Raw genomic sequence first — 21,997 nt, forward strand, 5'->3', positions numbered from 1 at the left:
GTTTGTTGAATATCCATCTTAAGCAGTTCTACTCTGAACTCTATTTCACATAGATTAAATAGGGGATTATTATTGATTAAACTTGTGGATTTCAGTCTTCATCCTCAAGTTGTGGTGGGGTATTGTACTGCTTTACCATGTTTCCTTTCTTTCAAGGTTCTTTTTTCTAGGTGACTGTATATATTCCTCACTGAAGTTTATGTTGTGTGAAGTTATTTTGTAGTGTAAGATTTGGCTTGCTTGGAAGGATGTGTCCCTGAATGTGGCCTGTGACTCATGTGGATGAGTAGGCCATAGGTTTCTTTTCTATTGGTACCTTTTTCAAGGTTGTGTCCAACACCTGGTGCCCGAGTTCCCTGAGGATCTCTTCTGGCCCATTTCTATTACTGTGGACAGTCTTTTTGTGGTTAATCTCCAAGCTCCCCTGGACTCTTCTAAAGTGCAATTGTTGATGGGGCTGTTCTAGTAGTGGTCAGTGCCTTTACTCCCCTCCAGACTATATTGATCTCAGATGTGTCATCGCTTAGTATATGAACAAATCTGGAGTTCCTTTGTTGGTGGCACTGTTCTCTTGCTGTGGCTGATACCTGCTGTCCCATCATATCTGGTGGAGTCACTTTGTTGATGGATCCTGCTCTCAAGGTGCCTGGTACATACACTTCACTTTGTTCTGTGCAAACTTTGGGTCTGTATTCACCTTGACTCTGTTCTGGTATATACCGTATTTTCCGCTGTATAAAACGACTTTTGAAACAAAAAAAGTCAACCGAAAATCAGGGGTTGTCTTATACGCTGAGTATATCCCGAAAAATGTTTCAATATGCCGCTAAATGAAAATTGTCTGAAAATTGCCACAAAACGAATTTTCCAACTTGATCCTACACCAATCACAGCAAGGCTGCTCGGACTGCCTCTCTAACTCAGCCAATCCAAGCAGACTTTTTATGCATGCAAATTAGACAATGTTCTGGACCCGAATCTACACTGTAGAAAGCCTGCTCAGATTGGCCAGAGTCAGAGAGGAAGTCTATTACAGTATAACCTTTGAACTCTTGCTTGTTGTGATTGGCTCACTGTGGCACATACACTTGCAGCACAGGAACGTTCTGTCTGATACAGCGTATATAGGCCTAAACCTATGTTTTAACTGCAAAATTAGAGGGTCAACTTATATGTCGACAAATACGGTAGTCCCTTTGTTGATTGAATTTCCATCTTAACATAACGTTTAATGTATCTCATATATTCTCATCGTTGAATCATTTTTGGGTTCATATTTGGCCCACTGTTTGATCAGTATTAATGTGCTTAAGTGGCCAGGAATTTATTGGGAATAACTGTTACAAGGTAGACATTATTTTTGACAACTTAAGTTATTATAATGATATTTTAATGTTCATGAGTTCTCTCAGCCATCAACTAGGACTGGTGAATGATTGCTCTCCTTGTTTGTAACAAATGATTAAACCTTTAAAGCAGTGGTCCTCAAACTATGGCCCGTGGGCCACATATTGTATTTGTATCTGTTTTGTTTCTTCATTGCAAAATAAGATATATTCACTGTGCATAAGAATTCGTTCATAAGTTTTGTTTTTACTATAGTAAAATGGTCTAAGAGACAGTGAACTGGCTCCCTTTTTAAAAAGTTTGAGGACCCCTGCTTTAAAGGGTAAAATAAAAAGCTTGTGAAGCTTTTAAAAATTCACCTCACATATGCATCTTTTTAAATTTCAAATTATAGTTTAGATATTTGGATTATAGCTATCCTTATGTTTATGATATTAAATTCCAAAGGTACCAAATATCCCCACTGCTGAAAAGCTCATGACCCTGCCCCAAAATCTTATGTCACCTCAATTTTTATGTTGCGTTCCTTCACATAATCCTCTACTATTTATTAATGACAATTATGGATTTGATGCAAAAACCTGTATGTTCCATAACTTTCACCTATGTCCCCACATAACTTCCAGTCAATCTATTAATTTTCTATTCACTCTGCTTCAAACATGGCACTGCAAGTTCATAACCTAGTGTCCACAGTTTTATCGGTTGATTTTGTCTGCACTCTTGATTTGTTTCTCTTTATTTGACCGATGAGTAAGATCATTATATATTTGTCATTCTGCTTCTGGCTTATTTCACTTGCCATGATGTCCTCCAGTTTCATCCAAGTTGCTGCAAAGTTTTTGTATGACTATATGTTTTAGTGGTTGCATTATTGTGTGATATGTATGTATATAACATAACTATTATTTATTTTTATGTTTTAAATATATTTTTTATTTAAGTAACATGATCATAGTTGAGTTACAGTCATAACCAGAACACCCCCCTTCACCAGTGTAACATTGCCCCCTCCCCCCTTCTCATCCCCTGCCTGTATTCGAGACAGGCATTCTAGTACAGTTATTTGTTTTTAAGTTCAGTAAGTTGTATTTTTTCCTTAAAGGATAAGAGTAAAAAAATATAGTAAAGGTGTGATAGTGGCAATCATTGTTGTTTGCATAGGTCCAGAAAAATGGGAAAAAATCCTTGGCTTGATTACAAAAAGGCCTCACCCCAGAAGTTTATTTGCATAAGGCTGACTCTGGGTTCCAGGCAAACCAGTCCATCAAACCCGAGTCATTCTCCATGGTCCCGGTGAAACTTTTTCACACTTTAGGTATTGTTGGTATCAGATTCTTATATTTAAAGACTCTGGATTCTGTGCATTTCTTTCATTGATTTTAGGCTGATGTGGAGCATCCTCTAGTTTCAGAATGCCATTAAATGCAGAGGGATCTGCCCTGCATGCAGACTGTTGCTGAGTCGTCTGGGTTTTGGGAGCACTCTTTGGAGTAAGTCAATGTCAAAGCAGTGGTAGGTCTTCTCTGGTAGAGGCTTGGATCCTGGTAATGTTATAGACAATTGTGGTTGTTTCCATAAATGGTATCCATTGTTCAGTGTGTGTGGGCGATGCCCATTCTTCTGATAACATAACTTTTAGCATTCATCTGCAATTGAATATATTACTTCCATATTCTGGTTATTGTACTAAAGGCAGCAATAAACAGGTGTGTGTATATCTTCTTGAATTAATGTTTTTGTATTTTGTGGATAGATAACCTAGATATGCGATAACTGGGTCAAATGGAAACTCTATTATGTTATTAAATATTTTCAATAAAAACTATAATAAAGGTGAAACTTTCACCAGTATTAAAAGATTATATTTTCAGACTCTCATCACTAACACTTGCTTTCAGTTTTTGACCTATGCCATTGGTGCTAGTATTTAGAGGCTAGTTCCTCAACCTTTGAGGTTTCAAAGCATCTTTGATTCTCTAAAACTTGCAATGAGCTACTTTGTTTCTGTAAGAATGGCATTATTACTTTCCCTTTGTTTAGGTTCAGCTTAGTTCCTAAAGTAATACTGTCTTACACATATTAGAAAAAAGGCCATTTATATTACAAATTTTTATATTATTTACAAAAGAGAGGATATAATTTTGAATTTCTGTAAGCAAACACATTTGCCATTTAAAGATACTAAGCTTGCTACAAATAAATGAATGCAAATGTTTCAGTTCAGCACAAATTAGATCCAATTTAACAAGTTATCCATGTTCTAGCTTTTCTTATTTTTAATTAACATCTTTGTTTAAACACTTTGATTACAAATACGTTTGTAGTTGGGTCTCAGTCATGTAAAGAACAACCCCCTTCACCAGTGCAACATTCCCATCACCACTGTCCCAAATCTCCCTCCTCCAACTCACCCCCACTTTTATTCTAGAAAGGCTTCCTACTTTGCTCATTCATTCACATTGTTATGATATTTCTCAAAGTAGTTATTTCTCTAACTGCACTCATCACTCTTTGTGGTGAGCTTCATGATGGGAGCTGGATCTTCCAACTCTCCTCTCTTTTGTCTCTGAAAATTATTGCAAGAATGTATTTTATTTTTCTTAAAACATAAATGAGTGAGACTAATCTTGTTCTACCTCTCTCCCTCTGACTAATTTCACTCAGCACAATATATTCCATGTACATTCGTCTACAGGAAAATTTCATGACTTCATCTCACCTGGTGACTGCATAATATTCAATTGTGTATATGTACCACATTTAGCCATTCATCTATTGAATTGCATCTTTTTGTTTCCAGAGTCTGGCTATTGTAAATGGCGCTGCAATGAATATCGGTGTGAGAAAGGGATTTTTGTATTGTAGTTTTGTGTCCCTAGGGTATATCCCTAGGAGTGCTATAGCTGGATCATATGGGAGACTAAATTCCACTTTTTGGAAGAATCTCCATATAGCTTTCCATAAAAGTTGGACTAGATGGCATACCCACCAGCAGTGAATAAGTTTCATTCTTTCCACATCCCCGCCAGCACTACATGTTCTCATTCTTTGTGATGTGTGACAACATCTGTGGCATGAGATGGTACCTCATAGTTGTTTTGATTTGCATATCCCTGATGTTTAGTGTTGTGGAAGAATTTTTTCATGTGCCTTTTGGCCATCTGTATTTCTTCTTTGGCAAAGTGTCTGTTTATTTCTTCTCCCCATTTTTGATGGGGTTAGATGTTTTATTTTCTTGTCAAGTTCTATCAGTGCCTTATGTAGTTTAGATATTAGACCTTATCTGATAGGTATTGGGTGAATAATTTCTCCCACACAGTGGGTGGCTCTTGTATCCTGGGCACTATTTCTTTTGAGGTGCAGAAGCTTCTCAGCTTAATATATTCCTATCTGTTTATCTCTCCTTCCACTTGTTTGGAGAGTGCAGTTTCCTCCTTGGAGATGCCTTTAGTCTCAATGTCATGGAGTGTTTTACCTACATGTTGTTCTATATACCTTATGGTTTCAGGTATGATATCAAAGTCTTTAATCCGTTTGGATTTTACCTTAGTACATGGTGTTAGCTGTGGGTCTGAGTTCACTTTTTTGCAAGTGGCTAACCAGTTGTGCCAACACCACTTGTTCAAGAGGCTTTTCTTGCTCCATTTAGGATTTCTTGCTCCTTTATCAAAAACTAGGTGATTGTATGTCTGGGGAACAGTCTCTGAGTATTCAAGCCTATTCCACTGATCTGAGGGCCTGTCTTTATTCCAATACCATGCTGTTTTGATAACTATTGCTTTGTAATACAGTTTATAATTGGGGAAAATAATGCCTCCCACATTCCTTTTTCCAAGGATTGCTTTTGCTACTCGAGGGTGTTTATTGTTCCAAATGAATTTCAGCAGTGTTTGATACACTTCTTTGAAGAATGTCATGGGTATCTTTATAGGAATTGCATTAAATATTTACAATGCTTTGGGGATTATTGCCATACTAATGATGTTAATCCTCCCAATCCATGAGCAGGGTATGTGTTTCCATTTCCATGTGTCCTCTTTTATTTCCTGGAGCAGGGTTTTATAGTTTTCTCTGTATAGGTCCTTCCCATATTTAGTCAAGTTGAATCCAAGAAATTTGAGATTGTATGGCACTAATGTGAATGGGGTTGTTTTCTTAATGTCAATTTCTTTCCTATTATTTTTGGTGTTTACAAAGGCCATTGAATTTTGTGTGTTAATTTTTAACCTGACACATTGCAATATAAATTTGTTGTTCCTAGAATATTCTTTCTAGAATAGTAGAGTCTTTAGGGTTTTCTAAATATAGTATCATGTCGTCTGCAAACAGTGAAATCCTGACTTCTTCTATTCCTATCTGGACTCCCTGACATCTTTTTCTCTTGCCTAATCGCTCTAGCAAGTATTTAGAGTACTATGTTGAATGTGAGAGAGAACAGCCTTGTCTTGTATCCAAATTTAGAGGTAAGGCATTATTTTTTCTTTACTGAGTATAATATTTGCCATTGACTTGTGACAGATGGCTTTAACTAAATTGAGAAAGGTTAATTTCATATCCATCTTGCTGAGAGTTTTTTTTTTATCAAGAATGGGTGTTGGATCTTATCAAATGTTTTCACTGAGTCTATTGATATGATCATGTGATTTTTCTTTTTCTTTTTGTTGATGTTGTGTATTATGTTGATAGATTTATGGATGTTAAACCATCCTTGCATTCCTGGAATGAAACCTATTTGATCATAGTGAATGATCTTTATGAGGCATTGGATTCTATTTGCCAGGATTTTGTTGAGGATGATTTCATCTGTGTTCATCAGGGATATTGGTCTGTAATTTTCTTTTTTGGCACCATCTCTGTCTGGTTTAGGTATCAAGGTGATGTTGGCTTCATAAAAGCTATTTGGAAGTGTTCCTGTTTTTTCAATTTCATGAAAGAGTCTTTCCAGGATTGATAGTAGTTCCCCTTGAAAGGTTTGAAAGAATTCATTAGTGAAACCATCTGGGCCTGGGAGTTTGTTTTTTTGGCAGACATTTGATTACCGTTTTAATTTTCTAAATGGTGATAGGGGTGTTTAGATATGCTACATCCTCCTTCTTCAACCGTGGAATGTTATATGATTCCAGGAATTCATTCATTTCTTTCAGGTTTTCATTTTTAGTGGCATAGAGTTTTTTAATGTAGTCTCTGATTACCCTTTGAATCTCTGCAATATCTTTAGTGACTTTCCCCTTTTTATTTCTGATATTGGTTATCATTTTTCTTTCTCTGTCTTTCTTTGTGAGTTTTGCCAATGGTCCATCAATCTTCTTTTGTTTTGTTTTGTTTTGTTTTTTTAAAAAACAACTTTTGCTTTCATTGATCTTTTGGATTGGTTTTTTTTTGTTTTTTTTTTTTTTTTTTGGATTTTCACTTTAGTGATTTCTGCTCCAAGCTTTGTTATTTCTTTCTGTCTCCCTATTTTTGGCTCCTTTTATTGATCGTTTTTTTAATTCTATCAGCTGTGTCATTAGCTATTCGAGTAGGCCCCTTCTTCCTTCCTCATGTGTGCTTGCAAAACTATAAATTTACCTCTTAGTACCCCTTTTGCTCTGTCCCATAGATTCTGATAGTTTGTGTCTTCATTGTCATTTGTTTTTAGGAAAGTTTTGATTTCCTCTTTGATTTTATCTCTGACCCACTGGTTGTTCATTAGCAGGCTGTTTACATTCCAGGTGCTAAAGTTTTTCTTCTGTATTTCTATGTAGTTCACATCTAAATTCAGAGCATTGTGGTCAGCAAAGGTACCCAGCAAAATTTCTATTCTCTTGATTTTATATAGGTATACTTTATGTGCTAGCATGTGGTCTATTCTGGAGAATGATCCAATTGCATTGGGTCATTACTGGGTTCTGGGGAGGTGGATCATATATATGTATACACATACACACACACACACATATATATGTGTATATATATATATATATATATATATATATATATATATATATATATATATATATACTGGGTTCTGGGGTGGTGTGTCCTATATACATATCTACTAAGTCTCTTTTCCAATTCTCTTTTCAGGTCTAGTATATTTTTTGCTGGGTTTCAGTCTGGTTGACCTATCAAGTGTTGACAGGCATGTTGAGGTCTCCCATAATTATTGTGTTGTTATTGATATACTTTTTCAGTTTTTTAAAATTTTTATTGTGACCAAAGTGCATTACAAATCTTTCACTGCATCATTTATGGCACATAGTGACAATAAATGAGGGGCATTCCCACCACCAGTGCTGTCCTTCCTCTGCCCCTGTTCCCAGTATGCATCCCATATCTCCCTCCTCTACCCCCCAGAATGCTAGTGCAACTGGTCTCCACTTTACAGCTTGTTGTAGATTGAGCATCTAGTCCACCGTCATTGGAGATAAAAAGGATAAGAAAAAGGGGAGAAAAAATTTGGTGACAACTATCAAAAGAAAGAAAGAAGAGAGAGAAAAAAAGAAAAGAAAAATGGAAGAAAAAAGAAAAAAATGGACCTGGCAAATAAAAATAAAAATAAATCTCTAAATAATAACCACAAGAGTGAAAAAGAAAGAAAAGTGGAAGAAAAAAGAGAAGGAAAATAAAGTAAAAAACTAACAAATCAAAACAAAACAAGAAAAGTATGGGTGCTGGAGTAGTAGGGTTTGGCGATCCCCCCACTTTTTTCGCATAGGAACAGTAAGCATTTGGGGAAGAAAGGGAATTCCCATGGCCTAAGAGGTTCAGGGTTTCTCCATCCTTGAAACATACCATCATGGGATCAATCCCTGGCTCCATATATACTCATTACCCCATCCCAAAAGGCTTTTTTGTAATGCCAGGAAAGTTTCCTCTCAGTTGTGTGTGAGTAAATCAAGCCACTGTAGCTAGCAATCTTGGTATTTGCGCAGGTCTAGGATAGAGTCTCTAGTTTCTTTGTGATGATGTTCTTGACTGTTGATTCTTCCTGGAGATTTTCTTCCTGGGTATCTGGGACTCCAATGATTCTTAAGTTGTTTCTGTTGAACTTATCAAAGACTTTTATTTTTATCTATTCACATTCTTTGAGTAATTTTTCCATTGAACATTTGCTTTAAAGCTTTTTTCCAATCTATTCTGCTGTATAGAGTTGTTATGCATCTCATCTTCCAGCTCACTAATTTTATCCTCAGCTGCTGTTAACCTGTTTGAGAGGCTTTCCATTGAGTTTTTCAATTCATCTACTGAGTTTTTAGACCTGTTATTTGACCTGATACTTAAGTTTGAAGTTTTCTAATTTCTATCTTCATATTCCCTTAATTCATATTAGTGTTTTGTTCAGCTCGATCTATGCTTTCTTTGAGTTCTGTGAACATCCTCCATATTTCTTCTCTAAACTCAATATCTGAGAGACAAACTAGTTTGTTGGCTGTTTTTCGGTCATCAAAGTTGTTTTCTTCTTTCTCTACACCTGGTGTTAGTCTGCATTCTTTCCACATTGTCACACTTATATTGTGGGTTTTTCTACGTGTTGTGGTGATATTCATTGGCTAGATGATATGTGCAGCTGAGAAGTGAAGCAAAGCGACTGTGTTCCTCTGGCTCCACCCTTTGTGGGTGGGATAACTCACCTTAGGAGAAGGCATGCTCTCAGGGAAGGATGTCCAAGTGGATCAAATTTTCAGGCTGAAGCAAGCAGAGTGAAGGCCAAAGATGGATGCTGTGCTTGATAGACACAGCAGAGCGGCTAATTCCACAGTCTCTGGGCAGAAATGACTCTGTCCTAGCTTTTCTAATTGTGTTTCCATACACAAGTATGAAAATATTTTATCACCTAAAAGTTTGGAAATATTTCATTGCTTAAAACAATTTTTATTTAAACACCATTGTTACAAGGTTATTTACAATAATTTGGGATATTCTTTACACAGTTACCAAGTTGTTTATGATTTTACTTATACAATGTACACATTTTTCAACAGTTCACATTTTCCACCACCAATGTCCCCGATTTTGTTCTTGCCTCCTCTCAGCTTCCCCACTACTCTGACTACTCTGCCTGCCTTGAGAGCAGACATTTTTCTTCTCCCTCTCTTTTTGCCATTTTTTCTTTTAGACACCATGATTTTCAATATTGTTAGTAAAGGGATATCATGCCTATCATTTTATCTCATTTCAGCATCATGTTTTTGTCTTGAGTGATTATTTTCAACTCTCATTTTTAGTGGCCCATTGCCTTAAAAGTTTTATTTTAGGGCATGAAGAATAGAATTTAAAACATGTAGTTTGCATGTGGCTGACTCTAGTTTGAGTCTTAGCTTTGCAAATCATCCTCTAGCTCTATCAGAAGTGAATCCTCAGCAGAGTACACTTTGAGCACTGTTGGGGCTTAGTTCAATACAATTTTATTTACAATTTATAAATGATTTATTTGCTAAATTTACATACCTGTTACAGTCACACAAATATTTCTTTTTATATATTTATTGTGACCAAAGTGCATTACAAAACCTTCACTTTATAATTTATAGTACATAGTGACAATGAATGAGGGGCATTCCCATCAGCAGTGCTGTCCTCCCTCCACTCCTGTTCCCAGTATGCATCTCCCTCCTTTACCCCCCAGAATGCTAGTACAACTGGTCTCCACTTTACAGCTTGTTGTAGATTGAGCATCCATTCCACCGTCATTGGAGATAAAAAGGATAAGAAAAAAGGAGACTTGGGACATTGGTGATGGGAATGTTGCACTGGTGATGGGTGGTGTTCTTTACATGACTGAAACCCAAACAACACAATAATGTATGTAATCAAGTTGTTTAAATAAAAATATATTAAAAAAAATAAAAAAGGAAGAAAAATATTTTGTGACAACTACCAAAAAAAGAAGAGAGAGAAAAAAAGAAAGAAAAGAAAAAAGAAAAAATGGACCCGGCAAATAAAAATAAAAATAAATCTCTAAATAATAACCACAAGAGTGAAAAAGAAAGAGGAAAGTGGAAGAAAAAAGAGAAGGAAAATAAAGTAAAAAACTAACAAATCAAAACAAAACAAGAAAAAGTATGTGTGCTGGAGTGGCAGTGTTTGGCGATGTCCCCACTTTTTTTTCATAGGCACAGTAACCATTGGGGAAGAAAGGGAATTCCCGTGGCCTAAGACATTCAGGGTTTCTCCATTCTTGAAGCATACCATCATGGGATCAACCCCTGGCTCAATATAGACTCATTACCCCATCCCAAAAGGCTTTTTGTAATGCCAGGAAAGTTTCCTCTTGGTTGTGTGTGAGAAAATCAAGCCACTGTAGCTAGCGATCTTGATATTTGAGCGGGTTATAGGTCAGGGTCTAGGATAGATCTCTAGGTTCTAGAGGTTCCTATCCATCATTGTTGTTGTGTTCCGTCTTCTGTAACACTTGCTCCCTGTTTTAGTTCAGTCCCTAAGCTGAAGCCTAGGATATTATGGATCCAAATCTTCTGCTCAGTCTATTGTCCAGTTGGACCTCTGCAATAAGACATCTTGTTGTTGTTGTTTTATGTGTCCTGGGCTACAGCCTAGGGTAGGGTTTTCCTTATTAGTCCCAAGGTAGGCTCTGTTCAGTCACGGTTGTCAAAGTCAGTTTTCTGTTGTTGGTGCTCTTATTTTTCACAGTTCAAAGGACGATATCTCTTTTGATTTCCATTTAGTGCTAGGTGATGTCATAGGACAGCCTGGTCTTAGGTCAAGTTTTCCTTTCCTCATTGTCATATCAAAACTGGCACAAGTTAGTGCCAGAGTAGTGTTATAAATCTCCCAATGGATTTTAGTTCCTGGTGGTGTTGCCCGGAGCTGTATCATTTCTATGTCGGGGATCTGGGGTTTTGGATTGGACTAACACTGTCCAATCTCCTGGGGACTGGTTGTATCCACATGACACATGTTCAGGATGGGAGGCACCCTTCTGCTATAAAAAGTGAGTTCTTATCCCTAGAAGATAAGATCTTGTTTCTGTGTCTATGGTTTCCCCCTTTTTTACTGTGCCCATACAAATACATACAGTGTAATACTGTGTTGTTGGTGCTATTCTGGGTAAGGATGACAGGCTGCACAGACAGTCTCTGTCGTTTGGTTTTGTTCTGAGCTTTTATCCCAGTCAAGGCTTTTTGTACCAAACAGCACCAAAAATAGTAAGGATAGAGAAAAATGTATATATTAAAATAGAACAAATAAATAAAACTGAGTTTAAAAGAAAAGGTATTCAAATAAAACAAGTGGTGGAGGACGCTACTTGTATATTTAGGAATACCCATCTTAAGATGTATTGTTATACAGGTATTGAGCTTCCATAGGCAATATAAGACTCCCAATTAGGTCTTTTGATATATTCTTGTGGGGAGTTAAAGCTAAGGTACTTTTCGATTCACAGGCCTTGGAATTGAGTTTGAGAGATGTTTTGCTGCATTATGAAACCATATAGTGTCTGAGTTGGGAGTTTTGCTGAGGCCGATTCCTGTATCGTGCAACAGTCCACGATTTGGTGGGGATGAGAGGGGCCATCAAGCATGAGTCAGCAGGCGTGTTGGTTGCAGTTCTTTGCCGAGGCATGAGTACGGGGCCCCAGAGGGTGTCTTTCACTGAGGGGCTGGAAGGTGATCTGTTGGGGCAGGAGGTCAATCTTGGTGCCTACCGAGTTAGGAACTGAGGGTAAAGAGGGTTAATTTAGGGGAAGATAACGGATTAGGATTGGGAGATGAGGGTAGAAGAGACACAGGGGTAGGGGAGAGGCAATACATGACAGGGGATATATATATATATATATATATATATATATATATATATATATATATATATATATATATATATATATATATATATATATGAATTGGAGTCAGTACGAAAAGTCACGTCCCCATAAAGACTGACTTTAAAGATCTATTTGAGTGTTATCATCCAAAGACAAAAAATATCAGAAGTGGAAACAGTTTAAGAACACTTGGTTTCTATTAAAAAAAAAAAAGGACCGAATGTAAATCTGTAAATTTAAACCAAAAACAAAATGCTTAAAATTTGCATGCTTTCTATAATCCATTTACTTTCAAATAGAAAATTTTACTATCTGATCATTTTTATGGTTATGTCTATTGTAGACTACAAAATTATTATCTGTTTTATCCTGAATATACTGTACACTGTTGCTTTTGTCAAAGTCATTATATATAGACTACTTAGCACAATGTTTTCTGTAGATGCCAAAATATTAAGTTTACAATTAAAATCTTATTTCAATAATTGCCAGGGTGGTTTGAACAAATTTATGACATACAATATCTCATAGTAATGCCTAGAAAATATCAAATTATATTAAAACCAGATATTTTATATCAAACTTAGAAAACTCGTATTTGTGTTTATAATTAAGAACATTAGTCATGCTTTTCTAATATAACTGAGCTTCCTTTATATGAAGTTTTTACATACCAAATAAAATAAAATTCTTGTGGATTCTTTTTTCTATACATGAAGAAATTAATTGTTGTGAAACATTTTAAGAACTCTTCTATGATATCTGATATTTACTTATCTTTAAAAAATTTACGTTTGTTCCTTAGAACTCTTATTTTTTACTTTTTAACTCATATATATTCTATGATTTATAATACGCATTTTCTAAGAATCAATATTGAATTAACTATTTAATCAAAATATCAAAATTTTAAACTGTAAATACGAGTAAGTTCCCTTAAAATCAAGGTTGGTTTTACTTAATTAAAGGTCTTATTATAAAACCAGTACAAAATAGGTAGTTATTTAATGAACATATATTATTATTTATCAGGTGAACTATTTAAAAATTTTGAATCTAAATGAGCTGTGTGAGGAATAATATAATACTGTAAGCTAAGGAATGTTAAATAAGAATTTAGTCAATTATTTAAAAAAATTTAAAAATCAATTTAAATTTTTCCAATAATTCATTAGGTTTTACTTATTTTGATAACAGATTATTTTCCAATTTTCTTTTTAAAAATATTTTCTTTATTTTCTTTATATCTTATATTAGTCTGTCCTCCCATTTTGCAAATACATCATTTTAAGACAACTACTTTGTCTAATTTGACTAACATTAATATTTTTGTTATTAATTACTTTATTTAAACCACAATTGTTGTGTATGTAAATATTTTAGGGAATTATTATGTTACTGACCCTACCCTGATCGGTGATTGTGCCTTACCCTAGGGTGTGACCTGGCATTCTGCCCCCACCTTAGGGTGGTACCTGATTCTGCTTCCACCATTGGGTGGTATCTAATCCCACCATTGGGTGGTACCTGATTCTCGGGGATAAAAACAAGGGTCTGTGGAAGACGAGAGGCTTTTGGCTGGAACTTATGCTGAGTCTTTGGACTTCAGTCTTGTCCACCAAATAAAGCTAATATTTCCACAAGCCTGACTGTCTGCGAGCTGTTTACCCGCCATTTCACCTCAGAACTGTTTTCAATCTCAATATTTATTTGATGTTTTCTAAATCCCACTCTCATATCCTCAATGTTTTTTAATTCTTTGAACAACATTAACATTCCCTCTCTAAAATGCTGATCAGAAAGGATACATAGGTGGCTAATATTAGTTGAATCTTCAGAACTCAATTTTTGGCATATAAGACAACTGGGCATAAAGGACTACCTCCCTACTTTTCTTGTTAAAATATTGAGTTTGGGCTATATTTGCCATATAAGACTAGCTCTCTTTAATACACACCAAATGGAAATAAAAAGCATATGAAAAAAGAGTAGAATCATCAAAGTTTAACAGTATATATTTAATAAAGCTATATTTTGTAGTGCTGACAATTTTTTTACATTTGTCATTTGTAGTGAGTGACTGTGATTTTTTAATTGTAATCAACATTGAGGGCAAGGAGAGGGGGCTCCTCAAGAGCAGCTGGCTGGGGTGCAGTGATTAATAGCACAGCTAGAGGAAGATAGAGCCTCTCCTCTGTGTTCCATAAAAGCTGAACTGAGGACTGAGCACCAGAAAGCTACATACCAGTGATGTTACCCAGTAGCTGGATGAAATGCAGCACTTGGTAATGCAGCTACTCTGTGTGCCCTGAAAAATTAATCAGAGGTAGCAGAGGACTGAGTGATGATGCCTGGCATCTAGGTGAGATGTGATGGTAAGAGGGTGGAAAGATCACTTGTCTCTGAAGATGGATGCCATACACCAGCGTATAAGATGACCCCTGACTTTTTTTTTGTGGGCAAAGTGAATTACAAATCTTTCACAGTAATATTTAAGACACATAGTAGTAATGAACGAGGGGCATTCCCACCACCAGAGTTGTCCTCCCTCCACTCCTGTTCCCAGCATGCATCCCTTTTCCCCCTTCCACCCTCCATGCTACTGCATCTGTTCCCCTCATGTACATCTTGATGTAGAATGGGTATCATTTCTGTTGTCGTTGACTGTGGATTTTGTGTTCAAGCCTGATCATTTTTTATTTCTAGCAAATAGACATACAACTCTCTGGACTTGGTACCATCTATTTCTCTCCCTGCAAATATGATGTTAATCAAGGTGATTCCAGTAATGTGGCTCTATCTGAGATATATGAAGGGATATGGGAGGAGTCTGTCTAGGTGCTATAAGTATCCCTTTGGAAGAAGAAAGGGAAAAGAGAAAAAAGAAGAAGAAAGTAACTAAACAAAATAAAAATGAGATAAGACAAAAACAAAACAAACAAAAAATCCAATAAGGGAGTAATGAAGTACAAAATGATTAAGAAAATAGAGTAAACCAAAAACCAAAACAATCTGCTACGAAGAAACAAACCAAAAAAATAAAAAACAAAAGCAAGAGCAAAAACAAGAAAAGAGAAAGAAAAAAAAGACCAGAAACTTCTTAAAAAGGGGTTGTGTTCTCAGTTCTTAATCCATTAGGCATCAAGACCGACCTCCTACCCCTAAGAGCCAGTACCCAGCACCCAAGTGAAGGGACACCACTCAAATCCACACCTTGTCCCTGGCAAGAAATACAAACAAGACCCCTGCTGACTCATGCTGTGTGGTCGTCCTTATCACCTCTCCCTAACATGAACTGTTGTTCAATACCAGATTTAGTTCTAAAAGGATCCCTACTGCAAGAACTCTACTCAAGACCTTTCTGCTGCAAATATTTTCTCAATCTCAAGAAGGCCAGGATGTGAGATGAAAATGCGCCCACAAAAAAATCTCAAAAGACAATGGGGAAGCCTATAATTCCTTCATAAGTTTAAGACCTATACAATAATACCTCTTAATCTGTTTTTCCTCAAATGTAAGGTAGTCTCCTGCATCACTCTGTTCCTTTAATTACTTTTTAAAATTCATTTTTAAAATTATTTTTTCTTTATATATGTAAGCATATATTTTTATTTTTTCTCTAGTTTCTGTTTCCTTCTCTTTCCACCCCCAAATATACCAGCAATATAATGTAGCACCATTTCCTCTTGCAAAGGCATACTAAAAAAAGAGGAAATCTTACATATAAAAACAAGCTCTTTTCTACTAGGGATAAGAACTCATACTTTTTTACAATAGAGGGGGTCCTCCCACTTTGAACATATGTCATGTGGACTCAACTTATAAACTAGGTGATTAGACACCAACCGTCCATCCTTGAACCCTGGATCCCAGAAATAGAAATGACACAGTTCTCCACAACAGCTCCAGGAACCACCCCTCCAGGACATCCTTAATACTGCTCTGGCACCAACATGTGCCAGTTCTAATATAATATACTGACAACGAGGAAATGGGAACAACTTGATCTCCGAAGAGGTTGTCTTGCCTCACCATCTAACAATAAGACAAAATCAAAAGACTTGTCACCCTTTGATCTGTGCAAAAGCCAAAATAGCTATTTACAGATGTCTGACTGTGACAACCATGACTGGGCAGAACGTATCTTGGAACCAACAAAAAAGCCCTAGTCTAGGTTTTGGTCTATGATCTGTACAACAACCAAAATCTTTTATTCCAGAGATCTACTGAGAAAATTGCAAGTAAACGGGTCTTCTGGAAACATAACAAAAGATTCTATCCCAGGCTCCATACTAGGATCAGCGCAATGATCAAGACCACCAACTACAGAAGACAGATCAAAACGACAGTGAAGGAACATAACTTCTAGAACCACAAAGAAAGTCTTCATCATAAGCTCCATTCCTGGACTGTGCAGATACCAAGATCTCTAGATCAGAGGTCTGATTTTATCCCCATGATGGAGCTCAAGCCTTCCATACACCACTAAGGCACTGAGGGGAGAGTAAATGAACAAGCAAGGAGTCTGTAGTTATTCCCATGACATTATAATTCAAAGGTGGAGAAACCCTGTAGCTTTTAAGCCAAGGGAATTCCCTCTCTAGTGTCCCCAATATTTACTGTGCCTATGCAGGAAAAAAAAACAACACAAAATAATCTTTTATTTATTTATCTATTTATTTTTTGATTTCTTTGTTTTGGTTTGAATATTGAAGTTGTTGTCTCCAATTTTTATTTTTATTTTTTATTTTTTTTCCTTTTTTTCCTTTTTGCACTCTGTTATGTTTTTATTTCAGGACTGCGGTTATTATGTGGTGCTTGTCTTTATTGCTATAGTGCTCACTGAATTTTTTTATTTGATATCTCTTTTTGTATGGTTGTGGTGTTTCACTTCCTTTTTCCTTTCCTCTCTCAACTGAGGTTGACAGCCTCTTAAAGTACTCTGGACATTTTGGGCTTATTTAATTTTTACCCAATTTTATTGCTTTTCTTTTCTTCAAACAAAACCACATAAATTGAACTATCTAGTTCCACCTCTTAAATAGAAGGGGAAATAATGGAGGGTATCAAGACCAAACAGTTGTATGATCACTAAGTGGTAAGCTAGACACAGAGGGGAACACTTAAACTAGCAGCCCAGGGGGTGAGGGTGGGGTATATGAGATGCAAGATGAGAACAGGGGTGGAGGGAGGACAACTTTGGTGATGGGAATTCTCCTGATACATTGTTAATATGTACTAAAATATTACTGTGAAAGATATGTGAGCCACTTTGGTCAAAATAAAATGATAAAAAGGGGTAGTGTTTATTTATTTATTTATTTTTTGCATAGGCACAGTAAACATTGGGGAAATTAGAACGGGAATTTCCTTGGCCTACGAGATACATGGTTTATCCGCCCTTGAAGAATACTTCCATGGGAACAACTACAGGCTCTGTACTCACTCTTTTACAGACTTTAAGATCTTTTTATGGTGCCAGAAGACTTTGCTCGCAGGTGTGGGCAATGACATCCCACCTCTGTAGCTGAAGATCTTGCTATTTGTATAGGTCACAGAACGAAGTCTAGGAGAGAGTTTTTTGTTTGTTTCTTTGTTTCCTTGGTTTTTTTTATGGTTCTAGGATTTCTGTTTCATCACTGTTGTTGTAATCAGTCTTCTGTGATTAGTGGACTTGGTTTTTGCTCAGATCCTAGGTCAGAGATCCCTGACTTTTTTTTTTGGGGGGGGGTCACACCTGGCAGCACTCAGGAATTACTCCTGATTCTATGCTCAGAAATTGCTCCTGGCAGGCTCAGGGGACCATATGGGATGCCGGGATTCGAACCACCATCCTTCTGCATGCAAGGCAAACACCCTACCTCCATGTTATTTGTCCAGCCCCAGACCTTCGACTTTTAAGAAGCTTTTCATGGGTTAAAAAGTCATGTTATATGCCAGATAATATGGAACCTTCTCATTCACTAGATTTGTTGAGAGTCAGCATTGTTTTAATTGTAAACTTTGTGATGTGATTTTTATATGTTGTGGTGGAGTTCCTTTACTAGAATAAATGTGCTTCAGAGAAAATCAGAGCAGCTCTGCTCTTTTCTAGTGACAAGTGAAGTGAATCACCTCACTTTACTTCAAAATGATACTTTTTTAAAAAATAAATCTTGATTTAAGCACCATGATTATGAGCATGTTTGTAGTTGGGTTTCAGTCATAAACAATACCCCCTTTCACCAGTGAAACATTTCCACCATCTATGCCCTCCTCCTCCAACCTTGCCTGTATTTGCGATAGGCAATGATACTTTTTAGTCCAAATGCCATTTACAGTCTACAACATAATTTCAGTTCAAAATCATACTTTTTAGACCAAATTCTACTCACAGTCCACAGCATCTTCTGCCATTTCAGGTAATCAGGATCTTTTCATCCAAGCCATGGTCTATCCTGGGTACACTCAATTAAGTTCAGTTCAAAATGGGACTTTTTAGTAAAATGCCTCCCACATCCTGAAACTTCTCCCTCACTGAAGATTAATGGTCCTTTTGTGTTGTGTGTCCATGCTATTTATTGGGTGTACATTAATATTTTTACTCGAAATATTTACATTTTGTGTGTGTAAACTGAATTTTTATTTATTTTTATTTTGGGGGGAAGTCACACCTGGTGGCATTCAGGGTTTACTCCTGGCACTATGCTTAGAACCTGAGCCTGCCAGGTTTGATTTCTGAGCATAGTGCCAGGAGTAGCCCATGAACACCACCACATGTGGTCCCCCAAAAGAACAAATAAATAAAAATTTTGTTTACAAATAAAGTCCCAATACTAAATTTTTAAAAATTTGATTGACTGAAAAAGTTTGAGAAAATCACTTAAGCAGGTGTGAACCAACTAAGAGCATAGCCAGGAGAAAAATAAATGGAATGTATACCTATAGCATCAGAGTCGCTCTTGGCTCTGGGCCGAGTTTGAAATAAATAAGCACCATTCTGAATTGGGTGTGTTATCCCAGGTAAGAATGTAGCTGGGGGAAAAGTTAAATAGACTGTTCATCAACAGTAGCAGGAGCGGCTCTGGGCTGGTCTAGGTTTGGATTAAAAAGGTGCCATTCTGAATTGAAATGAGGTGTGTGAACCTAGCCAAGTGCAGAGCCAGAATTAAAAAATACTAACTCAGGGATCAGAGTGACAGCACAGAGGGCAGGACATTTGTCGTGCATGCGGCCAACACAGGTTTGATCTCTGCTATCCTTTCTTATCCACCAAGCCTGCAAGAAGTGATTTCTGAGTACAGATCCAGGCAAAATCACTGAGCACTGCTCAGTATGAACCATAAACTAAAAAGCAAACACAACTAACTCTTGACCAGCAGCAGCCATTCTATGGGTAGAATTTGTACTAAATAAGAAATGAGAAATGGAAGAAAGTGGACTATATATATGACACTCCATCCCCAGAAAACTGGATACGCATTCTTCTCCAATACTCATGATTCATTCTCCAGGACACTTCTGTAAAATCAAGAGGCTAAGTAACAATTGTATAGACTACCTTCTCAGATCAAAATGCACTGAAATTAGAAATAAACTACAAAGGAACACAGAAGAAAATCTTTAACATCTGAAATTAAATGGCTCACTACTGAACAAATAGTGGGTCAGAAATAAAATCAAAGAGGAAATAAAAAGGTTCTTGGAAACATATGCCAACAAAGGCACGAATTATCAGAATTTATGGGACACAGCTAAAGCTGTACTAAGAGGAAAAAAAATTTTTTTTGTTTTTGGGCCACACCCGGCAGTGCTCAGGGGTTACTCCTGGCTGTCTGCTCAGAAATAGCTCCTGGCAGGCACAGGGGACCATATGGGTCACCGGGATTTGAACCAACCACCTATGGTTCTGGATCGGCTGCTTGCAAGGCAAACGCCACTGTGCTATCTCTCCAGGCCCTAAGAGGAAAATTTATAGCTTTTCAAGTACACACCAGGAAGAAAGAAGGGCCTAGATAGATAGCTTAATGACACAGCTTAAAAATAGAAAATTATCAACAAAATGAAAAAAAAGTAGGTAGGCAGAAGTAAATAACAAAGCTTAAAGCAGAAATCTATGAAGTGGAAATCCAAAAAACAACCTAAAAGATCAAAAAACAAAAATTGTTTCTTTGAAAAAGTAAACAAGATTGATAAACCACTATCAAGACTCACAAAGAATAAAAGAGATAGAAAATTAATAAACCGGATCAGAAATGAAAAGGGGAGAAAACTACAAATACTGCAAATAATCAAAAGGTAATCGGAGACTACTTGGAGAAACTATGCCACAGAACATGAGAACCTGAAGAAATGGATAAATTCTTGAACTCTTATAATATCCCACGGCTGAATCAGGGTGATCTAGCATATCACTACTGAGGACATTAAAATGGTAACCAAAAGTTTTCCCAAAACAAAAACAAAAATTTCCCCAAAACAAAAGCCCAAGTCCAGATGGATTCACTAATGAATTCTTTCAAACCTTTCAAGAGGAACTACTACCAAATCATTTTCAGACTCTTTCATGAAATTGAAGAGATAGGAGAACTTTCACATACTTTTTATGAAGCTAACATCACCTTGATACCAAAATCAGACAGAGATGCTGCAAAAATGGAAATCTATAGACCAATATCTTTGATGAACACATATGAGAAGATCCTCAACAAAATCTTCAAAAATAGGATCCAACGCCTCATCAAGAAGGTCATATAGACCACAACCAAATAGGTTTCTTTCCAGGAATGCAAGGATGGATTTTTATACATAAATCAGTCAACATAATGCAACATATCAACAAAAAGGAAAAAACACGATCATATCAATAAATGCAGAAAAAGCATTTGAAAAGTCCAACACCCATTTTTTTGCTTTGTTTGGGCCACACCCGGTGATGCTCAGGGGTTACTCCTGGATATGCGCTCAAAAGTCGTCCTGGCTTGGGGGACGATATGGGACTCTGGGAAATCAAACCACAGCTTGTCCTTGGTTGATACATGCAAGGCAAATGCCCGACTGCTTGCACCACAGCTCTGGCCCCACACCCATTCTTGATAAAAACTCTGTTCAAATGGAAATGAAAGTAACTTTTCTCAATATAGTCAAGGCCATCTATCACAAGCCAATGGCAGGTATAATCCTAAATGGGGATAAACTAAAAGTGTTTCCTCTAAAATCTCATCCAATACAAGACAGCCCTTCTTACCACTCCTATTCAACATACTACTAAAAGTTCTTGCATATCAATTAGGCAAAATAAGATATCATGGACAACTGGATAGAAAAGGAAGAAGTCAAGTTCTCACTGTTTGCAGATTACATGATACTATATTTAGAATACCCTAAAAACTCTACTTAAAAGCTTCTAGAAACCATAAATTTATATAGCAAAGTGGCTGGCTATAAAATTAACACAAAAAAGTCAATGACCTTCTTTTGCACAATAATATACCACACTTTAGTTACTCATCTACTGTCAGTTACCTGAGTTGTTTTCAGATTCTTATGTAAATAGTGCTGCAATAAACATGGGAGAAGAGGGCATATTTGTGTTGGGTTTTTATGTTTCTAAGCTATTTCCCTTGGAGTGGTATTGCTATATAAAAGCTCAATTTCCAGTTATGAGAAATGTCCATATCTTTATGCAGAAAAGCTAGTCTAGAAGGCATTTCCATCTGCAATAAATGAAAGTTTCTTTCTCCTCATATGTGTTTTAGCACTGCTTACATTCTTTGTGATGTATACCCGTTTCTACGGTGTGTGATGATACCTCATTGTTGTTTTGATTTTGAGTTTTCCTAATAATTAGTCATGTGGAATATTTTTATATGTCTTTTTGGTCATCTTTATTTATTCTTTGAGGAA

At 36.5% G+C, this 21,997-nt stretch overlaps 1 protein-coding gene across 1 annotated transcript in view; it reads left to right on the forward strand.

The window, feature by feature from the left end:
* PCDH11X (protocadherin 11 X-linked) overlaps positions 1–21,997 on the forward strand; it is a 1,221,358-nt gene that overhangs the window by 951,496 nt on the left and 247,865 nt on the right. The window lies entirely within an intron of this gene.

The sequence above is a fragment of the Suncus etruscus genome, chromosome X, assembly GCF_024139225.1.
Source record: "Suncus etruscus isolate mSunEtr1 chromosome X, mSunEtr1.pri.cur, whole genome shotgun sequence".
In the NCBI taxonomy this organism is placed as follows: Eukaryota; Metazoa; Chordata; class Mammalia; order Eulipotyphla; family Soricidae; genus Suncus; species Suncus etruscus.